The following is a 21,612-nucleotide window of genomic DNA, read 5'->3' on the forward strand; positions in this document are numbered from 1 at the left end:
TTGTTCTGCATTCTGTCTATCAATTGTTGTTTCTGCATTTGTCACCCCGAGTGGGATGGGTATGCTCAGACGTGAGTCCCATGCTCTCCACACCACTGGAGTCAAGCTATCCAGGCTGATGAAGGCTGAAAGCCAGAAACCGGTCCTTGGATGCTTGATTCCAGTCCAGGAAAGACATGGCTTGGCAGTTCGGGCTGGACTGTTCCCATGAGGCACAGGGTCAAGGCTGATTTGCATATGGCTATGTCTGACCTGGGGTGGTGTGGAGTGCAAACAAACGATGGATTTAGGCCCAGATCTCTGTACTGAGGTGAATGTATGACATTGTTCTGCATTCTGTCTATCAATTGTTGTTTCTGCATTTGTCACCCCGAGTGGGATGGGTATGCTCAGACGTGAGTCCCATGCTCTCCACACCACTGGAGTCAAGCTATCCAGGCTGATGAAGGCTGATAGCCAGAAACCGGTCCTTGGATGCTTGATTCCAGTCCAGGAAAGACATGGCTTGGCAGTTCGGGCTGGACTGTTCCCATGAGGCACAGGGTCAAGGCTGATTTGCATATGGCCATGTCTGACCTGGGGTGGTGTGGAGTGCAAAAAAAACGATGGATTTAGGCCCAGATCTCTGTACTGGGGTGAATGTATGACATTGTTCTGCATTCTGTCCATCTATTGTTGTTTCTGCATTTGTCACCCCGAGTGGGATGGGCATGCTCAGACGTGAGTCCCATGCTCTCCACACCACTGGAGTCAAGCTATCCAGGCTGATGAAGGCTGATAGCCAGAAACCGGTCCTTGGTTGCTTGATTCCAGTCCAGGAAAGACATGGCCTGGCAGTTCGGGCTGGACTGTTCCCATGAGGCACATGGTCAAGGCTGATTTGCATATGGCCATGTCTGACCTGGGGTGGTGTGGAGTGCAAAAAAAACGATGGATTTAGGCCCAGATCGCTGTACTGGGGTGAATGTATGACATTGTTCTGCATTCTGTCCATCAATTGTTGTTTCTGCATTTGTCACCCCGAGTGAGATGGGTATGCTCAGACGTGAGTCCCATGCTCTCCACACCACTGGAGTCAAGCTATCCAGGCTGATGAAGGCTGAAAGCCAGAAACCGGTCCTTGGATGCTTGATTCCAGTCCAGGAAAGACATGGCTTGGCAGTTCGGGCTGGACTGTTCCCATGAGGCACAGGGTCAAGGCTGATTTGCATATGGCCATGTCTGACCTGGGGTGGTGTGGAGTGCAAACAAACGATGGATTTAGGCCCAGATCTCTGTACTGAGGTGAATGTATGACATTGTTCTGCATTCTGTCCATCAATTGTTGTTTCTGCATTTGTAACCCCGAGTGGGATGGGTATGCTCAGACGTGAGTTCCATGCTCTCCACACCACTGGAGTCAAGCTATCCAGGCTGATGAAGGCAGATAGCCAGAAACCGGTCCTTGGATGCTTGATTCCAGTCCAGGAAAGACATGGATTGGCAGTTCGGGCTGGACTGTTCCCATGAGGCACAGGGTCAAGGCTGATTTGCATATGGCCATGTCTGACCTGGGGTGGTGTGGAGTGCAAAAAAACGATGGATTTAGGCCCAGATCTCTGTACTGGGGTGAATGTATGACATTGTTCTGCATTCTGTCCATCAATTGTTGTTTCTGCATTTGTCACCCCGAGTGGGATGGGTATGCTCAGACGTGAGTCCCATGCTCTCCACACCACTGGAGTCAAGCTATCCAGGCTGATGAAGGCTGATAGCCAGAAACCGATCCTTGGATGCTTGATTCCAGTCCAGGAAAGACATGGCTTGGCAGTTCGGGCTGGACTGTTCCCATGAGGCACAGGGTCAAGGCTGATTTGCATATGGCCATGTCTGACCTGGGGTGGTGTGGAGTGCAAAAAAACGATGGATTTAGGCCCAGATCTCTGTATTGGGGTGAATGTATGACATTGTTCTGCATTCTGTCTATCAATTGTTGTTTCTGCATTTGTCACCCCGAGTGGGATGGGTATGCTCAGACGTGAGTCCCATGCTCTCCACACCACTGGAGTCAAGCTATCCAGGCTGATGAAAGCTGATAGCCAGAAACCGGTGCTTGGATGCTTGATTCCAGTCCAGGAAAGACATGGCTTGGCAGTTCGGGCTGGACTGTTCCCATGAGGCACAGGGTCAAGGCTGATTTGCATATGGCCATGTCTGACCTGGGGTGGTGTGGAGTGCAAAAAAACGATGGATTTAGGCCCAGATCTCTGTACTGGGGTGAATGTATGACATTGTTCTGCATTTTGTCCATCTATTGTTGTTTCTGCATTTGTCACCCCGAGTGGGATGGGCATGCTCAGACGTGAGTCCCATGCTCTCCACACCACTGGAGTCAAGCTATCCAGGCTGATAGCCAGAAACCGGTCCTTGGATGCTTGATTCCAGTCCAGGAAAGACATGGCCTGGCAGTTCGGGCTGGACTGTTCCCATGAGGCACATGGTCAAGGCTGATTTGCATATGGCCATGTCTGACCCGGGGTGGTGTGGAGTGCAAACAAACGATGGATTTAGTCCCAGATCTCTGTACTGAGGTGAATGTATGACATAGTTCTGCATTCTGTCCATCAATTGTTGTTTCTGCATTTGTCACCCCGAGTGGGATGGGTATGCTCAGACGTGAGTCCCTTGCTCTCCACACCACTGGAGTCAAGCTATCCAAGCTGATGAAGGCAGATAGCCAGAAACCGGTTCTTGGATGCTTGATTCCAGTCCAGGAAAGACATGGCTTGGCAGTTCGGGCTGGACTGTTCCCATGAGGCACAGGGTCAAGGCTGATTTGCATATGGCCATGTCTGACCTGGGGTGGTGTGGAGTGCAAAAAAAGATGGATTTAAGCCCAGATCTCTGTACTGGGGTGAATGTATGACATTGTTCTGCATTCTGTCCATCTATTGTTGTTTCTGCATTTGTCACCCCGAGTGGGATGGGCATGCTCAGACGTGAGTCCCATGCTCTCCACACCACTGGAGTCAAGCTATCCAGGCTGATGAAGGCTGATAGCCAGAATCGGGTCCTTGGATGCTTGAATTCAGTCCAGGAAAGACATGGCCTGGCAGTTCGGGCTGGACTGTTCCCATGAGGCACATGGTCAAGGCTGATTTGCATATGGCCATGTCTGACCTGGGGTGGTGTGGAGTGGAAAAAAACGATGGATTTAGGCCCAGATCTCTGTACTGGGGTGAATGTATGACATTGTTCTGCATTTTGTCCATCTATTTTTGTTTCTGCATTTGTCACCCCGAGTGGGATGGGCAGGCTCAGACGTGAGTCCCATGCTCTCCACACCACTGGAGTCAAGCTATCCAGGCTGATAGCCAGAAACCGGTCCTTGGATGCTTGATTCCAGTCCAGGAAAGACATGGCCTGGCAGTTCGGGCTGGACTGTTCCCATGAGGCACATGGTCAAGGCTGATTTGCATATGGCCATGTCTGACCCGGGGTGGTGTGGAGTGCAAACAAACGATGGATTTAGTCCCAGATCTCTGTACTGAGGTGAATGTATGACATTGTTCTGCATTCTGTCCATCAATTGTTGTTTCTGCATTTGTCACCCCGAGTGGGATGGGTATGCTCAGACGTGAGTCCCATGCTCTCCACACCACTGGAGTCAAGCTATCCAAGCTGATGAAGGCTGATAGCCAGAAACCGGTCCTTGGATGCTTGATTCCAGTCCAGGAAAGACATGGCTTGGCAGTTCGGGCTGAACTGTTCCCATGAGGCACAGGGTCAAGGCTGATTTGCATATGGCCATGTCTGACCTGGGGTGGTGTGGAGTGCACAAAAACGATGGATTTAAGCCCAGATCTCTGTACTGGGGTGAATGTATGACATTGTTCTGCATTCTGTCCATCTATTGTTGTTTCTGCATTTGTCACCCCGAGTGGTATGGGCATGCTCAGACGTGAGTCCCATGCTCTCCACACCACTGGAGTCAAGCTATCCAGGCTGATGAAGGCTGATAGCCAGAATCCGGTCCTTGGATGCTTGATTCCAGTCCAGGAAAGACATGGCCTGGCAGTTCGGGCTGGACTGTTCCCATGAGGCACATGGTCAAGGCTGATTTGCATATGGCCATGTCTGACCTGGGGTGGTGTGGAGTGCAAAAAAACGATGGATTTAGGCCCAGATCTCTGTACTGGGGTGAATGTATGACATTGTTCTGCATTCTGTCCATCAATTGTTGTTTCTGCATTTGTCTCCCCGAGTGGGATGGGTATGCTCAGACGTGAGTCCCATGCTCTCCACACCACTGGAGTCAAGCTATCCAGCCTGATGAAGGCTGAAAGCCAGAAACCGGTCCTTGGATGCTTGATTCCAGTCCAGGAAAGACATGGCTTGGCAGTTCGGGCTGGACTGTTCCCATGAGGCACAGGGTCAAGGCTGATTTGCATATGGCCATGTCTGACCTGGGGTGGTGTGGAGTGCAAACAAACGATGGATTTAGGCCCAGATCTCTGTACTGAGGTGAATGTATGACAGTGCTCTGCAATCTGTCCATCAATTGTTGTTTCTGCATTTGTAACCCCGAGTGGGATGGGTATGCTCAGACGTGAGTTCCATGCTGTCCACACCACTGGAGTCAAGCTATCCAGGCTGATGAAGGCAGATAGCCAGAAACCGGTCCTTGGATGCTTGATTCCAGTCCAGGAAAGACATGGCTTGGCAGTTCGGGCTGGACTGTTCCCATGAGGCACAGGGTCAAGGCTGATTTGCATATGGCCATGTCTGACCTGGGGTGGTGTGGAGTGCAAAAAAACGATGGATTTAGGCCCAGATCTCTGTACTGGGGTGAATGTATGACATTGTTCTGCATTCTGTCCATCAATTGTTGTTTCTGCATTTGTCACCCCGAGTGGGATGGGTATGCTCAGACGTGAGTCCCATGCTCTCCACACCACTGGAGTCAAGCTATCCAGGCTGATGAAGGCTGATAGCCAGAAACCGATCCTTGGATGCTTGATTCCAGTCCAGGAAAGACATGGCTTGTCAGTTCGGGCTGGACTGTTCCCATGAGGCACAGGGTCAAGGCTGATTTGCATATAGCCATGTCTGACCTGGGGTGGTGTGGAGTGCAAAAAAACGATGGATTTAGGCCCAGATCTCTGTACTGGGGTGAATGTATGACATTGTTCTACATTCTGTCTATCAATTGTTGTTTCTGCATTTGTCACCCCGAGTGGGATGGGTATGCTCAGACGTGAGTCCCATGCTCTCCACACCACTGGAGTCAAGCTATCCAGGCTGATGAAGGCTGATAGCCAGAAACCGGTCCTTGGATGCTTGATTCCAGTCCAGGAAAGACATGGCTTGGCAGTTCGGGCTGGACTGTTCCCATGAGGCACAGGGTCAAGGCTGATTTGCATATGGCCATGTCTGACCTGGGGTGGTGTGGAGTGCAAAAAAACGATGGATTTAGGCCCAGATCTCTGTACTGGGGTGAATGTATGACATTGTTCTGCATTTTGTCCATCTATTGTTGTTTCTGCATTTGTCACCCCGAGTGGGATGGGCATGCTCAGACGTGAGTCCCATGCTCTCCACACCACTGGAGTCAAGCTATCCAGGCTGATAGCCAGAAACCGGTCCTTGGATGCTTGATTCCAGTCCAGGAAAGACATGGCCTGGCAGTTCGGGCTGGACTGTTCCCATGAGGCACATGGTCAAGGCTGATTTGCATATGGCCATGTCTGACCCGGGGTGGTGTGGAGTGCAAACAAACGATGGATTTAGTCCCAGATCTCTGTACTGAGGTGAATGTATGACATAGTTCTGCATTCTGTCCATCAATTGTTGTTTCTGCATTTGTCACCCCGAGTGGGATGGGTATGCTCAGACGTGAGTCCCATGCTCTCCACACCACTGGAGTCAAGCTATCCAAGCTGATGAAGGCAGATAGCCAGAAACCGGTCCTTGGATGCTTGATTCCAGTCGAGGAAAGACATGGCTTGGCAGTTCGGGCTGGACTGTTCCCATGAGGCACAGGGTCAAGGCTGATTTGCATATGGCCATGTCTGACCTGGGGTGGTGTGGAGTGCAAAAAAATGATGGATTTAAGCCCAGATCTCTGTACTGGGGTGAATGTATGACATTGTTCTGCATTCTGTCCATCTATTGTTGTTTCTGCATTTGTCACCCCGAGTGGGATGGGCATGCTCAGACGTGAGTCCCATGCTCTCCACACCACTGGAGTCAAGCTATCCAGGCTGATGAAGGCTGATAGCCAGAATCCGGTCCTTGGATGCTTGATTCCAGTCCAGGAAAGACATGGCCTGGCAGTTCGGGCTGGACTGTTCCCATGAGGCACATGGTCAAGGCTGATTTGCATATGGCCATGTCTGACCTGGGGTGGTGTGGAGTGCAAAAAAACGATGGATTTAGGCCCAGATCTCTGTACTGGGGTGAATGTATGACATTGTTCTGCATTCTGTCCATCAATTGTTGTTTCTGCATTTGTCTCCCCGAGTGGGATGGGTATGCTCAGACGTGAGTCCCATGCTCTCCACACCACTGGAGTCAAGCTATCCAGCCTGATGAAGGCTGAAAGCCAGAAACCGGTCCTTGGATGCTTGATTCCAGTCCAGGAAAGACATGGCTTGGCAGTTCGGGCTGGACTGTTCCCATGAGGCACAGGGTCAAGGCTGATTTGCATATGGCCATGTCTGACCTGGGGTGGTGTGGAGTGCAAACAAACGATGGATTTAGGCCCAGATCTCTGTACTGAGGTGAATGTATGACAGTGCTCTGCAATCTGTCCATCAATTGTTGTTTCTGCATTTGTAACCCCGAGTGGGATGGGTATGCTCAGACGTGAGTTCCATGCTGTCCACACCACTGGAGTCAAGCTATCCAGGCTGATGAAGGCAGATAGCCAGAAACCGGTCCTTGGATGCTTGATTCCAGTCCAGGAAAGACATGGCTTGGCAGTTCGGGCTGGACTGTTCCCATGAGGCACAGGGTCAAGGCTGATTTGCATATGGCCATGTCTGACCTGGGGTGGTGTGGAGTGCAAAAAAACGATGGATTTAGGCCCAGATCTCTGTACTGGGGTGAATGTATGACATTGTTCTGCATTCTGTCCATCAATTGTTCTTTCTGCATTTGTCACCCCGAGTGGGATGGGTATGCTCAGACGTGAGTCCCATGCTCTCCACACCACTGGAGTCAAGCTATCCAGGCTGATGAAGGCTGATAGCCAGAAACCGATCCTTGGATGCTTGATTCCAGTCCAGGAAAGACATGGCTTGTCAGTTCGGGCTGGACTGTTCCCATGAGGCACAGGGTCAAGGCTAATTTGCATATAGCCATGTCTGACCTGGGGTGGTGTGGAGTGCAAAAAAACGATGGATTTAGGCCCAGATCTCTGTACTGGGGTGAATGTATGACATTGTTCTACATTCTGTCTATCAATTGTTGTTTCTGCATTTGTCACCCCGAGTGGGATGGGTATGCTCAGACGTGAGTCCCATGCTCTCCACACCACTGGAGTCAAGCTATCCAGGCTGATGAAGGCTGATAGCCAGAAACCGGTCCTTGGATGCTTGATTCCAGTCCAGGAAAGACATGGCTTGGCAGTTCGGGCTGGACTGTTCCCATGAGGCACAGGGTCAAGGCTGATTTGCATATGGCCATGTCTGACCTGGGGTGGTGTGGAGTGCAAAAAAACGATGGATTTAGGCCCAGATCTCTGTACTGGGGTGAATGTATGACATTGTTCTGCATTTTGTCCATCTATTGTTGTTTCTGCATTTGTCACCCCGAGTGGGATGGGCATGCTCAGACGTGAGTCCCATGCTCTCCACACCACTGGAGTCAAGCTATCCAGGCTGATAGCCAGAAACCGGTCCTTGGATGCTTGATTCCAGTCCAGGAAAGACATGGCCTGGCAGTTCGGGCTGGACTGTTCCCATGAGGCACATGGTCAAGGCTGATTTGCATATGGCCATGTCTGACCCGGGGTGGTGTGGAGTGCAAACAAACGATGGATTTAGTCCCAGATCTCTGTACTGAGGTGAATGTATGACATAGTTCTGCATTCTGTCCATCAATTGTTGTTTCTGCATTTGTCACCCCGAGTGGGATGGGTATGCTCAGACGTGAGTCCCATGCTCTCCACACCACTGGAGTCAAGCTATCCAAGCTGATGAAGGCAGATAGCCAGAAACCGGTCCTTGGATGCTTGATTCCAGTCCAGGAAAGACATGGCTTGGCAGTTCGGGCTGGACTGTTCCCATGAGGCACAGGGTCAAGGCTGATTTGCATATGGCCATGTCTGACCTGGGGTGGTGTGGAGTGCAAAAAAAGATGGATTTAAGCCCAGATCTCTGTACTGGGGTGAATGTATGACATTGTTCTGCATTTTGTCCATCTATTGTTGTTTCTGCATTTGTCACCCCGAGTGGGATGGGCAGGCTCAGACGTGAGTCCCATGCTCTCCACACCACTGGAGTCAAGCTATCCAGGCTGATAGCCAGAAACCGGTCCTTGGATGCTTGATTCCAGTCCAGGAAAGACATGGCCTGGCAGTTCGGGCTGGACTGTTCCCATGAGGCACATGGTCAAGGCTGATTTGCATATGGCCATGTCTGACCCGGGGTGGTGTGGAGTGCAAACAAACGATGGATTTAGTCCCAGATCTCTGTACTGAGGTGAATGTATGACATTGTTCTGCATTCTGTCCATCAATTGTTGTTTCTGCATTTGTCACCCCGAGTGGGATGGGTATGCTCAGACGTGAGTCCCATGCTCTCCACACCACTGGAGTCAAGCTATCCAAGCTGATGAAGGCTGATAGCCAGAAACCGGTCCTTGGATGCTTGATTCCAGTCCAGGAAAGACATGGCTTGGCAGTTCGGGCTGAACTGTTCCCATGAGGCACAGGGTCAAGGCTGATTTGCATATGGCCATGTCTGACCTGGGGTGGTGTGGAGTGCACAAAAACGATGGATTTAAGCCCAGATCTCTGTACTGGGGTGAATGTATGACATTGTTCTGCATTCTGTCCATCTATTGTTGTTTCTGCATTTGTCACCCCGAGTGGGATGGGCATGCTCAGACGTGAGTCCCATGCTCTCCACACCACTGGAGTCAAGCTATCCAGGCTGATGAAGGCTGATAGCCAGAATCCGGTCCTTGGATGCTTGATTCCAGTCCAGGAAAGACATGGCCTGGCAGTTCGGGCTGGACTGTTCCCATGAGGCACATGGTCAAGGCTGATTTGCATATGGCCATGTCTGACCTGGGGTGGTGTGGAGTGCAAAAAAACGATGGATTTAGGCCCAGATCTCTGTACTGGGGTGAATGTATGACATTGTTCTGCATTCTGTCCATCAATTGTTGTTTCTGCATTTGTCTCCCCGAGTGGGATGGGTATGCTCAGACGTGAGTCCCATGCTCTCCACACCACTGGAGTCAAGCTATCCAGCCTGATGAAGGCTGAAAGCCAGAAACCGGTCCTTGGATGCTTGATTCCAGTCCAGGAAAGACATGGCTTGGCAGTTCGGGCTGGACTGTTCCCATGAGGCACAGGGTCAAGGCTGATTTGCATATGGCCATGTCTGACCTGGGGTGGTGTGGAGTGCAAACAAACGATGGATTTAGGCCCAGATCTCTGTACTGAGGTGAATGTATGACAGTGCTCTGCAATCTGTCCATCAATTGTTGTTTCTGCATTTGTAACCCCGAGTGGGATGGGTATGCTCAGACGTGAGTTCCATGCTGTCCACACCACTGGAGTCAAGCTATCCAGGCTGATGAAGGCAGATAGCCAGAAACCGGTCCTTGGATGCTTGATTCCAGTCCAGGAAAGACATGGCTTGGCAGTTCGGGCTGGACTGTTCCCATGAGGCACAGGGTCAAGGCTGATTTGCATATGGCCATGTCTGACCTGGGGTGGTGTGGAGTGCAAAAAAACGATGGATTTAGGCCCAGATCTCTGTACTGGGGTGAATGTATGACATTGTTCTGCATTCTGTCCATCAATTGTTGTTTCTGCATTTGTCACCCCGAGTGGGATGGGTATGCTCAGACGTGAGTCCCATGCTCTCCACACCACTGGAGTCAAGCTATCCAGGCTGATGAAGGCTGATAGCCAGAAACCGATCCTTGGATGCTTGATTCCAGTCCAGGAAAGACATGGCTTGGCAGTTCGGGCTGGACTGTTCCCATGAGGCACAGGGTCAAGGCTGATTTGCATATGGCCATGTCTGACCTGGGGTGGTGTGGAGTGCAAAAAAAGATGGATTTAGGCCCAGATCTCTGTACTGGGGTGAATGTATGACATTGTTCTGCATTCTGTCCATCAATTGTTGTTTCTGCATTTGTCACCCGAGTGGGATGGGTATGCTCAGACGTGAGTCCCATGCTCTCCACACCACTGGAGTCAAGCTATCCAGGCTGATGAAGGCTGATAGCCAGAAACCGGTCCTTGGATGCTTGATTCCAGTCCAGGAAAGACATGGCTTGGCAGTTCGGGCTGGACTGTTCCCATGAGGCACAGGGTCAAGGCTGATTTGCATATGGCCATGTCTGACCTGGGGTGGTGTGGAGTGCAAAAAAACGATGGATTTAGGCCCAGATCTCTGTACTGGGGTGAATGTATGACATTGTTCTGCATTCTGTCCATCTATTGTTGTTTCTGCATTTGTCACCCCGAGTGGGATGGGCATGCTCAGACGTGAGTCCCATGCTCTCCACACCACTGGAGTCAAGCTATCCAGGCTGATGAAGGCTGATAGCCAGAAACCGGTCCTTGGTTGCTTGATTCCAGTCCAGGAAAGACATGGCCTGGCAGTTCGGGCTGGACTGTTCCCATGAGGCACATGGTCAAGGCTGATTTGCATATGGCCATGTCTGACCTGGGGTGGTGTGGGTGCAAAAAAACCAATGGATTTAGGCCCAGATCTCTGTACTGGGGTGAATGTATGACATTGTTCTGCATTCTGTCCATCAATTGTTGTTTCTGCATTTGTCACCCCGAGTGGGATGGGTATGCTCAGACGTGAGTCCCATGCTCTCCACACCACTGGAGTCAAACTATCCAGGCTGATGAAGGCTGAAAGCCAGAAACCGGTCCTTGGATGCTTGATTCCAGTCCAGGAAAGACATGGCTTGGCAGTTCGGGCTGGACTGTTCCCATGAGGCACAGGGTCAAGGCTGATTTGCATATGGCCATGTCTGACCTGGGGTGGTGTGGAGTGCAAACAAACGATGGATTTAGGCCCAGATCTCTGTACTGAGGTGAATGTATGACCTTGTTCTGCATTCTGTCCATCAATTGTTGTTTCTGCATTTGTAACCCCGAGTGGGATGGGTATGCTCAGACGTGAGTTCCATGCTCTCCACACCACTGGAGTCAAGCTATCCAGGCTGATGAAGGCAGATAGCCAGAAACCGGTCCTTGGATGCTTGATTCCAGTCCAGGAAAGACATGGCTTGGCAGTTCGGGCTGGACTGTTCCCATGAGGCACAGGGTCAAGGCTGATTTGCATATGGCCATGTCTGACCTGGGGTGGTGTGGAGTGCAAAAAAACGATGGATTTAGGCCCAGATCTCTGTATTGGGGTGAATGTATGACATTGTTCTGCATTCTGTCCATCAATTCTTGTTTCTGCATTTGTCACCCCGAGTGGGATGGGTATGCTCAGACGTGAGTCCCATGCTCTCCACACCACTGGAGTCAAGCTATCCAGGCTGATGAAGGCTGATAGCCAGAAACCGGTCCTTGGAGGCTTGATTCCAGTCCAGGAAAGACATGGCTTGGCAGTTCGGGCTGGACTGTTCCCATGAGGCACAGGGTCAAGGCTGATTTGCATATGGCCATGTCTGACCTGGGGTGGTGTGGAGTGCAAAAAAACGATGGATTTAGGCCCAGATCTCTGTACTGGGGTGAATGTATGACATTGTTCTGCATTCTGTCCATCAATTGTTGTTTCTGCATTTGTCACCCCGAGTGGGATGGGTATGCTCAGACGTGAGTCCCATGCTCTCCACACCACTGGAGTCAAGCTATCCAGGCTGATGAAGGCTGATAGCCATTAACCGGTCCTTGGATGCTTGATTCCAGTCCAGGAAAGACATGGCTTGGCAGTTCGGGCTGGACTGTTCCCATGAGGCACAGGGTCAAGGCTGATTTGCATATAGCCATGTCTGACCTGGGGTGGTCGGGAGTGCAAAAAAACGATGGATTTAGGCCCAGATCTCTGTACTGGGGTGAATGTATGACATTGTTCTACATTCTGTCTATCAATTGTTGTTTCTGCATTTGTCACTCCGAGTGGGATGGGTATGCTCAGACGTGAGTCCCATGCTCTCCACACCACTGGAGTCAAGCTATCCAGGCTGATGAAGGCTGATAGCCAGAAACCGGTCCTTGGATGCTTGATTCCAGTCCAGGAAAGACATGGCTTGGCAGTTCGGGCTGGACTGTTCCCATGAGGCACAGGGTCAAGGCTGATTTGCATATGGCCATGTCTGACCTGGGGTGGTGTGGAGTGCAAAAAAACAATGGATTTAGGCCCAGATCTCTGTACTGGGGTGAATGTATGACATTGTTCTGCATTTTGTCCATCTATTGTTGTTTCTGCATTTGTCACCCCGAGTGGGATGGGCATGCTCAGACGTGAGTCCCATGCTCGCCACACCACTGGAGTCAAGCTATCCAGGCTGATAGCCAGAAACCGGTCCTTGGATGCTTGATTCCAGTCCAGGAAAGACATGGCCTGGCAGTTCGGGCTGGACTGTTCCCATGAGGCACATGGTCAAGGCTGATTTGCATATGGCCATGTCTGACCCGGGGTGGTGTGGAGTGCAAACAAACGATGGATTTAGTCCCAGATCTCTGTACTGAGGTGAATGTATGACATTGTTCTGCATTCTGTCCATCAATTATTGTTTCTGCATTTGTCACCCCGAGTGGGATGGGTATGCTCAGACGTGAGTCCCATGCTCTCCACACCACTGGAGTCAAGCTATCCAAGCTGATGAAGGCTGATAGCCAGAAACCGGTCCTTGGATGCTTGATTCCAGTCCAGGAAAGACATGGCTTGGCAGTTCGGGCTGGACTGTTCCCATGAGGCACAGGGTCAAGGCTGATTTGCATATGGCCATGTCTGACCTGGGGTGGTGTGGAGTGCAAAAAACACGATGGATTTAAGCCCAGATCTCTGTACTGGGGTGAATGTATGACATTGTTCTGCATTCTGTCCATCTATTGTTGTTTCTGCATTTGTCACCCCGAGTGGGATGGGCATGCTCAGACGTGAGTCCCATGCTCTCCACACCACTGGAGTCAAGCTATCCAGGCTGATGAAGGCTGATAGCCAGAATCGGGTCCTTGGATGCTTGATTCCAGTCCAGGAAAGACATGGCCTGGCAGTTCGGGCTGGACTGTTCCCATGAGGCACATGGTCAAGGCTGATTTGCATATGGCCATGTCTGACCTGGGGTGGTGTGGAGTGCAAAAAAACTATGGATTTAGGCCCAGATCTCTGTACTGGGGTGAATGTATGACATTGTTCTGCATTTTGTCCATCTATTGTTGTTTCTGCATTTGTCACCCCGAGTGGGATGGGCATGCTCAGACGTGTGTCCCATGCTCTCCACACCACTGGAGTCAAGCTATCCAGGCTGATAGCCAGAAACCGGTCCTTGGATGCTTGATTCCAGTCCAGGAAAGACATGGCCTGTCAGTTCGGGCTGGACTGTTCCCATGAGGCACATGGTCAAGGCTGATTTGCATATGGCCATGTCTGACCCGGGGTGGTGTGGAGTGCAAACAAACGATGGATTTAGTCCCAGATCTCTGTACTGAGGTGAATATATGACATTGTTCTGCATTCTGTCCATCAATTGTTGTTTCTGCATTTGTCACCCCGAGTGGGATGGGTACGCTCAGACGTGAGTCCCATGCTCTCCACACCACTGGAGTCAAGCTATCCAAGCTGATAAAGGCTGATAGCCAGAAACCGGTCCTTGGATGCTTGATTCCAGTCCAGGAAAGACATGGCTTGGCAGTTCGGGCTGGACTGTTCCCATGAGGCACAGGGTCAAGGCTGATTTGCATATGGCCATGTCTGACCTGGGGTGGTGTGGAGTGCAAAAAAACGATGGATTTAAGCCCAGATCTCGGTACTGGGGTGAATGTATGACATTGTTCTGCATTCTGTCCATCTATTGTTGTTTCTGCATTTGTCACCCCGAGTGGGATGGGCATGCTCAGACGTGAGTCCCATGCTCTCCACACCACTGGAGTCAAGCTATCCAGGCTGATGAAGGCTGATAGCCAGAATCCGGTCCTTGGATGCCTGATTCCAGTCCAGGAAAGACATGGCCTGGCAGTTCGGGCTGGACTGTTCCCATGAGGCACATGGTCAAGGCTGATTTGCATATGGCCATGTCTGACCTGGGGTGGTGTGGAGTGCAAAAAAACGATGGATTTAGGCCCAGATCTCTGTACTGGGGTGAATGTATGACATTGTTCTGCATTCTGTCCATCAATTGTTGTTTCTGCATTTGTCACCCCGAGTGGGATGGGTATGCTCAGACGTGAGTCCCATGCTCTCCACACCACTGGAGTCAAGCTATCCAGCCTGATGAAGGCTGAAAGCCAGAAACCGGTCCTTGGATGCTTGATTCCAGTCCAGGAAAGACATGGCTTGGCAGTTCGGGCTGGACTGTTCCCATGAGGCACAGGGTCAAGGCTGATTTGCATATGGCCATGTCTGACCTGGGGTGGTGTGGAGTGCAAACAAACGATGGATTTAGGCCCAGATCTCTGTACTGAGGTGAATGTATGACAGTGTTCTGCAATCTGTCCATCAATTGTTGTTTCTGCATTTGTAACCCCGAGTGGGATGGGTATGCTCAGACGTGAGTTCCATGCTGTCCACACCACTGGAGTCAAGCTATCCAGGCTGATGAAGGCAGATAGCCAGAAACCGGTCCTTGGATGCTTGATTCCAGTCCAGGAAAGACATGGCTTGGCAGTTCGGGCTGGACTGTTCCCATGAGGCACAGGGTCAAGGCTGATTTGCATATGGCCATGTCTGACCTGGGGTGGTGTGGAGTGCAAAAAAACGATGGATTTAGGCCCAGATCTCTGTATTGGGGTGAATGTATGACATTGTTCTGCATTCTGTCCATCAATTCTTGTTTCTGCATTTGTCACCCCGAGTGGGATGGGTATGCTCAGACGTGAGTCCCATGCTCTCCACACCACTGGAGTCAAGCTATCCAGGCTGATGAAGGCTGATAGCCAGAAACCGGTCCTTGGATGCTTGATTCCAGTCCAGGAAAGACATGGCTTGGCAGTTCGGGCTGGACTGTTCCCATGAGGCACAGGGTCAAGGCTGATTTGCATATGGCCATGTCTGACCTGGGGTGGTGTGGAGTGCAAAAAAACGATGGATTTACGCCCAGATCTCTGTACTGGGGTGAATGTATGACATTGTTCTGCATTCTGTCTATCAATTGTTGTTTCTGCATTTGTCACCCCGAGTGGGATGGGTATGCTCAGACGTGAGCCCCATGCTCTCCACACCACTGGAGTCAAGCTATCCAGGCTGATGAAGGCTGATAGCCAGAATCGGGTCCTTGGATGCTTGATTCCAGTCCAGGAAAGACATGGCCTGGCAGTTCGGGCTGGACTGTTCCCATGAGGCACATGGTCAAGGCTGATTTGCATATGGCCATGTCTGACCTGGGGTGGTGTGGAGTGCAAAAAAACGATGGATTTAGGCCCAGATCTCTGTACTGGGGTGAATGTATGACATTGTTCTGCATTTTGTCCATCTATTGTTGTTTCTGCATTTGTCACCCCGAGTGGGATGGGCATGCTCAGACGTGAGTCCCATGCTCTCCACACCACTGGAGTCAAGCTATCCAGGCTGATAGCCAGAAACCGGTCCTTGGATGCTTGATTCCAGTCCAGGAAAGACATGGCCTGGCAGTTCGGGCTGGACTGTTCCCATGAGGCACATGGTCAAGGTTGATTTGCATATGGCCATGTCTGACCCGGGGTGGTGTGGAGTGCAAACAAACTATGGATTTAGTCCCAGATCTCTGTACTGAGGTGAATATATGACATTGTTCTGCATTCTGTCCATCAATTGTTGTTTCTGCATTTGTCACCCCGAGTGGGATGGGTACGCGCAGACGTGAGTCCCATGCTCTCCACACCACTGGAGTCAAGCTATCCAAGCTGATGAAGGTTGATAGCCAGAAACCGGTCCTTGGATGCTTGATTCCAGTCCAGGAAAGACATGGCTTGGCAGTTCGGGCTGGACTGTTCCCATGAGGCACAGGGTCAAGGCTGATTTGCATATGGCCATGTCTGACCTGGGGTGGTGTGGAGTGCAAAAAAACGATGGATTTAAGCCCAGATCTCTGTACTGGGGTGAATGTATGACATTGTTCTGCATTCTGTCCATCTATTGTTGTTTCTGCATTTGTCACCCCGAGTGGGATGGGCATGCTCAGACGTGAGTCCCATGCTCTCCACACCACTGGAGTCAAGCTATCCAGGCTGATGAAGGCTGATAGCCAGAATCCGGTCCTTGGATGCCTGATTCCAGTCCAGGAAAGACATGGCCTGGCAGTTCGGGCTGGACTGTTCCCATGAGGCACATGGTCAAGGCTGATTTGCATATGGCCATGTCTGACCTGGGGTGGTGTGGAGTGCAAAAAAATGATGGATTTAGGCCCAGATCTCTGTACTGGGGTGAATGTATGACATTGTTCTGCATTCTGTCCATCAATTGTTGTTTCTGCATTTGTCACCCCGAGTGGGATGGGTATGCTCAGACGTGAGTCCCATGCTCTCCACACCACTGGAGTCAAGCTATCCAGCCTGATGAAGGCTGAAAGCCAGAAACCGGTCCTTGGATGCATGATTCCAGTCCAGGAAAGACATGGCTTGGCAGTTCGGGCTGGACTGTTCCCATGAGGCACAGGGTCAAGGCTGATTTGCATATGGCCATGTCTGACCTGGGGTGGTGTGGAGTGCAAACAAACAATGGATTTAGGCCCAGATCTCTGTACTGAGGTGAATGTATGACAGTGTTCTGCATTCTGTCCATCTATTGTTGTTTCTGCATTTGTCACCCCGAGTGGGATGGGCATGCTCAGACGTGAGTCCCATGCTCGCCACACCACTGGAGTCAAGCTATCCAGGCTGATAGCCAGAAACCGGTCCTTGGATGCTTGATTCCAGTCCAGGAAAGACATGGCCTGGCAGTTCGGGCTGGACTGTTCCCATGAGGCACATGGTCAAGGCTGATTTGCATATGGCCATGTCTGACCCGGGGTGGTGTGGAGTGCAAACAAACGATGGATTTAGTCCCAGATCTCTGTACTGAGGTGAATGTATGACATTGTTCTGCATTCTGTCCATCAATTATTGTTTCTGCATTTGTCACCCCGAGTGGGATGGGTATGCTCAGACGTGAGTCCCATGCTCTCCACACCACTGGAGTCAAGCTATCCAAGCTGATGAAGGCTGATAGCCAGAAACCGGTCCTTGGATGCTTGATTCCAGTCCAGGAAAGACATGGCTTGGCAGTTCGGGCTGGACTGTTCCCATGAGGCACAGGGTCAAGGCTGATTTGCATATGGCCATGTCTGACCTGGGGTGGTGTGGAGTGCAAAAAACACGATGGATTTAAGCCCAGATCTCTGTACTGGGGTGAATGTATGACATTGTTCTGCATTCTGTCCATCTATTGTTGTTTCTGCATTTGTCACCCCGAGTGGGATGGGCATGCTCAGACGTGAGTCCCATGCTCTCCACACCACTGGAGTCAAGCTATCCAGGCTGATGAAGGCTGATAGCCAGAATCGGGTCCTTGGATGCTTGATTCCAGTCCAGGAAAGACATGGCCTGGCAGTTCGGGCTGGACTGTTCCCATGAGGCACATGGTCAAGGCTGATTTGCATATGGCCATGTCTGACCTGGGGTGGTGTGGAGTGCAAAAAAACTATGGATTTAGGCCCAGATCTCTGTACTGGGGTGAATGTATGACATTGTTCTGCATTTTGTCCATCTATTGTTGTTTCTGCATTTGTCACCCCGAGTGGGATGGGCATGCTCAGACGTGTGTCCCATGCTCTCCACACCACTGGAGTCAAGCTATCCAGGCTGATAGCCAGAAACCGGTCCTTGGATGCTTGATTCCAGTCCAGGAAAGACATGGCCTGTCAGTTCGGGCTGGACTGTTCCCATGAGGCACATGGTCAAGGCTGATTTGCATATGGCCATGTCTGACCCGGGGTGGTGTGGAGTGCAAACAAACGATGGATTTAGTCCCAGATCTCTGTACTGAGGTGAATATATGACATTGTTCTGCATTCTGTCCATCAATTGTTGTTTCTGCATTTGTCACCCCGAGTGGGATGGGTACGCTCAGACGTGAGTCCCATGCTCTCCACACCACTGGAGTCAAGCTATCCAAGCTGATAAAGGCTGATAGCCAGAAACCGGTCCTTGGATGCTTGATTCCAGTCCAGGAAAGACATGGCTTGGCAGTTCGGGCTGGACTGTTCCCATGAGGCACAGGGTCAAGGCTGATTTGCATATGGCCATGTCTGACCTGGGGTGGTGTGGAGTGCAAAAAAACGATGGATTTAAGCCCAGATCTCGGTACTGGGGTGAATGTATGACATTGTTCTGCATTCTGTCCATCTATTGTTGTTTCTGCATTTGTCACCCCGAGTGGGATGGGCATGCTCAGACGTGAGTCCCATGCTCTCCACACCACTGGAGTCAAGCTATCCAGGCTGATGAAGGCTGATAGCCAGAATCCGGTCCTTGGATGCCTGATTCCAGTCCAGGAAAGACATGGCCTGGCAGTTCGGGCTGGACTGTTCCCATGAGGCACATGGTCAAGGCTGATTTGCATATGGCCATGTCTGACCTGGGGTGGTGTGGAGTGCAAAAAAACGATGGATTTAGGCCCAGATCTCTGTACTGGGGTGAATGTATGACATTGTTCTGCATTCTGTCCATCAATTGTTGTTTCTGCATTTGTCACCCCGAGTGGGATGGGTATGCTCAGACGTGAGTCCCATGCTCTCCACACCACTGGAGTCAAGCTATCCAGCCTGATGAAGGCTGAAAGCCAGAAACCGGTCCTTGGATGCTTGATTCCAGTCCAGGAAAGACATGGCTTGGCAGTTCGGGCTGGACTGTTCCCATGAGGCACAGGGTCAAGGCTGATTTGCATATGGCCATGTCTGACCTGGGGTGGTGTGGAGTGCAAACAAACGATGGATTTAGGCCCAGATCTCTGTACTGAGGTGAATGTATGACAGTGTTCTGCAATCTGTCCATCAATTGTTGTTTCTGCATTTGTAACCCCGAGTGGGATGGGTATGCTCAGACGTGAGTTCCATGCTGTCCACACCACTGGAGTCAAGCTATCCAGGCTGATGAAGGCAGATAGCCAGAAACCGGTCCTTGGATGCTTGATTCCAGTCCAGGAAAGACATGGCTTGGCAGTTCGGGCTGGACTGTTCCCATGAGGCACAGGGTCAAGGCTGATTTGCATATGGCCATGTCTGACCTGGGGTGGTGTGGAGTGCAAAAAAACGATGGATTTAGGCCCAGATCTCTGTATTGGGGTGAATGTATGACATTGTTCTGCATTCTGTCCATCAATTCTTGTTTCTGCATTTGTCACCCCGAGTGGGATGGGTATGCTCAGACGTGAGTCCCATGCTCTCCACACCACTGGAGTCAAGCTATCCAGGCTGATGAAGGCTGATAGCCAGAAACCGGTCCTTGGATGCTTGATTCCAGTCCAGGAAAGACATGGCTTGGCAGTTCGGGCTGGACTGTTCCCATGAGGCACAGGGTCAAGGCTGATTTGCATATGGCCATGTCTGACCTGGGGTGGTGTGGAGTGCAAAAAAACGATGGATTTACGCCCAGATCTCTGTACTGGGGTGAATGTATGACATTGTTCTGCATTCTGTCTATCAATTGTTGTTTCTGCATTTGTCACCCCGAGTGGGATGGGTATGCTCAGACGTGAGCCCCATGCTCTCCACACCACTGGAGTCAAGCTATCCAGGCTGATGAAGGCTGATAGCCAGAATCGGGTCCTTGGATGCTTGATTCCAGTCCAGGAAAGACATGGCCTGGCAGTTCGGGCTGGACTGTTCCCATGAGGCACATGGTCAAGGCTGATTTGCATATGGCCATGTCTGACCTGGGGTGGTGTGGAGTGCAAAAAAACGATGGATTTAGGCCCAGATCTCTGTACTGGGGTGAATGTATGACATTGTTCTGCATTTTGTCCATCTATTGTTGTTTCTGCATTTGTCACCCCGAGTGGGATGGGCATGCTCAGACGTGAGTCCCATGCTCTCCACACCACTGGAGTCAAGCTATCCAGGCTGATAGCCAGAAACCGGTCCTTGGATGCTTGATTCCAGTCCAGGAAAGACATGGCCTGGCAGTTCGGGCTGGACTGTTCCCATGAGGCACATGGTCAAGGTTGATTTGCATATGGCCATGTCTGACCCGGGGTGGTGTGGAGTGCAAACAAACTATGGATTTAGTCCCAGATCTCTGTACTGAGGTGAATATATGACATTGTTCTGCATTCTGTCCATCAATTGTTGTTTCTGCATTTGTCACCCCGAGTGGGATGGGTACGCGCAGACGTGAGTCCCATGCTCTCCACACCACTGGAGTCAAGCTATCCAAGCTGATGAAGGTTGATAGCCAGAAACCGGTCCTTGGATGCTTGATTCCAGTCCAGGAAAGACATGGCTTGGCAGTTCGGGCTGGACTGTTCCCATGAGGCACAGGGTCAAGGCTGATTTGCATATGGCCATGTCTGACCTGGGGTGGTGTGGAGTGCAAAAAAACGATGGATTTAAGCCCAGATCTCTGTACTGGGGTGAATGTATGACATTGTTCTGCATTCTGTCCATCTATTGTTGTTTCTGCATTTGTCACCCCGAGTGGGATGGGCATGCTCAGACGTGAGTCCCATGCTCTCCACACCACTGGAGTCAAGCTATCCAGGCTGATGAAGGCTGATAGCCAGAATCCGGTCCTTGGATGCCTGATTCCAGTCCAGGAAAGACATGGCCTGGCAGTTCGGGCTGGACTGTTCCCATGAGGCACATGGTCAAGGCTGATTTGCATATGGCCATGTCTGACCTGGGGTGGTGTGGAGTGCAAAAAAATGATGGATTTAGGCCCAGATCTCTGTACTGGGGTGAATGTATGACATTGTTCTGCATTCTGTCCATCAATTGTTGTTTCTGCATTTGTCACCCCGAGTGGGATGGGTATGCTCAGACGTGAGTCCCATGCTCTCCACACCACTGGAGTCAAGCTATCCAGCCTGATGAAGGCTGAAAGCCAGAAACCGGTCCTTGGATGCATGATTCCAGTCCAGGAAAGACATGGCTTGGCAGTTCGGGCTGGACTGTTCCCATGAGGCACAGGGTCAAGGCTGATTTGCATATGGCCATGTCTGACCTGGGGTGGTGTGGAGTGCAAACAAACAATGGATTTAGGCCCAGATCTCTGTACTGAGGTGAATGTATGACAGTGTTCTGCAATCT

Source organism: Lissotriton helveticus, chromosome 5_1 (assembly GCF_964261635.1).
Source record: "Lissotriton helveticus chromosome 5_1, aLisHel1.1, whole genome shotgun sequence".
Taxonomy (NCBI): domain Eukaryota; kingdom Metazoa; phylum Chordata; class Amphibia; order Caudata; family Salamandridae; genus Lissotriton; species Lissotriton helveticus.